Genomic DNA, 2500 nt, shown 5'->3' on the forward strand with positions numbered 1-2500 from the left:
GAAGGCCGTAATGAAACTTTCGGCTAATAAAAAAAAAAAAAAAAAAAAAAAAGGTGACATATTGTTAGGTCACAATAAAGACTGTATCTTTTTCAGCAAAAATTCGTGCTACATTTGGTACCACAATATTGCTAATACGTGATACAACGTCGTGGTGCCGATTCGTCCAATAAGAGCGTCACTTGGAGGTTGAAACTGGTTTGAGCCACCTTAAACCGGTTGCAAGATACGGCATATTTCTTTCATTTTGATAAAAGGATCTCTTGATTGAAGGCTAAGTATCCGTAGCCCAAGTAGAACCGTGGCAGCGGAATGAATATATTGCAAAACCTGATTTACATTTACATATTGTATTAGACTATAATTTAAGAAAGCGATATGCAATTGAAGGAGATCGGCGCAGTAACAAGATAAGCCCTTGCGTGACATATTACACAACATATACCGTGTGACCAGCAATTTTGGAGCTCGAGTAACACATTCTTATACACAGCTGCATTCTTGAGAAAGTCGGGAAGAAATTTCCTCAAGGGTAATTGCCTGTGATTTGTTTAGTTTATTCAATTCAGCAGTGAAAGTATTTCATTTGCGTAGGTTGAGCATAACTTTCTGGGCACGCCAGAAAGTTATGCGTTTAAAAGCCGCCTTTTCCCTCTACCCAAACTCAGTGTTTATTTATCTTGGTCAGAAATATACTGTAGGATAGATGACAATATTTAGCAACATTGACTGAGGGGGGAGGGGAGTGGGAAGGGGAGTGTAAGTAGGGGTGTGTAAAAATGAACGTGAATTTGTGCAAGGTGTCAACAGTTTTGTTCGAGATTGAAGCTACGGACCGATGGTAGCAAAATGACGGTTAAATTCGCCTGCTAATTCAGCTGGAGCTCTTATCAATTGCGTATCCAGTTTTTTCACAGTAGTTTTCGAAAAATTACGGGAGGTGATCCATTGATAATGTGGTTTTCCCTAGGTTTTCCCAGAATCACGGTTGGTAATGATCTTTCAAGGTATTTTTATAATATACTTACCTAGCTGGGATCTTTTGATGTAAGTGCTCTGAGTTAAAAAATTATCTCGATCATTCATTTCTTTTTTTAGGTTCATGGAATGTGGCGTTCTTGTTAGCAGTTGCCAAAAAAGTAACTCATCCTGTTCGTTCCACGCGTCATTAGCTTTTGGAGAATTATTTATGTGATCCCAAACTTTAGATGTTATAGAAAAATTCGTTGAAAATTATGAAAATTTGTTTAGGTCATGTTGGGGTTTCCCTTACTCTGTCCATTAAACAATACTGTGATCGCTGATGTTATTAAATGTGACATACACCTGAGCATTCGATCTTGTCGGGACAGTTAGTTAAAATTAAATCAATTGAGTCTGCAGAATGTGGCCTATACCACGTAGCAACAACAAAATACTTAGATTGAGGTTTACGAATTTACATAATTAAATTTCCCAAGACTGTCAATGCAAAGGTCATTGTTTTCAGGGTGAGGGGTACCTATGCCCTTTCAAAACGTTTGGGTCCTTATTAACAACAACCGAACTGATAGTGTTAGGCAAATTTGACTAATGTTACACATTATGAAAAGGTATAATGCACCTCCACAGAGCCATCATTTAGTGGGTGAAGGATCACTCACCCTCGAGTTCCAATGCTTTCACAACAAAAGTTGCAACTTCCTTCTTCGAATGACAATACACTATTGTGCTGGCTAGTTGACCGGTTATTCGTTTATGTTTTCTCATTTAAATTTAAACGTCTGAATTCTTGCCTCATTCACATTCAGGTTTGGGCTTTGAGATTGCACCGTTATCTACCAATCCAGTCAGAGTATTAAAAGAAGGAGATGGAATCCTTCGGTGGACCGTAGATGAAAATATAACATTTCACCCACAGTTCGAAAAGTTTGGTTTTTGGACTTTGGAGAAACAGACACATCGCCATATACATAACCACGGTTACACGAAGTGAGCAAATTATTCCAAACCCTGCCATTAAAGAAGAAGCTCAGTTTGTTAACCGTGTGAAATGGAGAGGAGATCTGTCTAAATCCTTTGTGGTTTTTCAAATTTCTGACGTTCGCTCTGTAGATCAAATGGAGTTTGGGATTATGTTAAATTTTGGTCCCTTCAGAAATATGTTATCGGATTCGCTGCGACTTGAGATACAAGGTGAGAACATTTCTTCCTACGAAAAATTGGTGAGTTCATTTTTACATAAGGTGGGAATATACCATTGCTTAGGCTAGGCCTTCAGTTGTTCTAAGAATATTTATGGGGGGAAGTGCCGGATAGGGTTGGAGATTTCTTTTCTAGGCAAGCCATCGGAGGCTTATTTCTTGCTCCGGTTGTCATGTCAGTTAGTGAGCCAATCGGTCTACTTCTCGCTAGTTGAAATTCCTAATTATCCTCTTGTTGCTGTTGTTATTATTTTTTTTTTTCCAGTTTATTCTGAGAAGGGATTTTAGGAGCTGGGGAGTACGAATGCGAGGCTTCC

At 38.6% G+C, this 2500-nt stretch overlaps 1 long non-coding RNA gene across 1 annotated transcript in view; it reads left to right on the plus strand.

The window, feature by feature from the left end:
- Window positions 1-2060: 2060 nt before the first annotated feature.
- Window positions 2061-2500, plus strand: part of LOC137983833 (uncharacterized) — a 2571-nt gene continuing 2131 nt past the window's right edge. The window contains exons 1-2 of the long non-coding RNA XR_011119020.1: window positions 2061-2175; window positions 2449-2500. The exon at window positions 2449-2500 is cut by the window's right edge and continues 52 nt beyond it. This is a non-coding gene — a long non-coding RNA (uncharacterized lncRNA). The remainder of the gene's footprint in view (window positions 2176-2448) is intronic.

This window comes from Montipora foliosa, chromosome 13, assembly GCF_036669935.1.
Source record: "Montipora foliosa isolate CH-2021 chromosome 13, ASM3666993v2, whole genome shotgun sequence".
Taxonomy (NCBI): Eukaryota; Metazoa; Cnidaria; class Anthozoa; order Scleractinia; family Acroporidae; genus Montipora; species Montipora foliosa.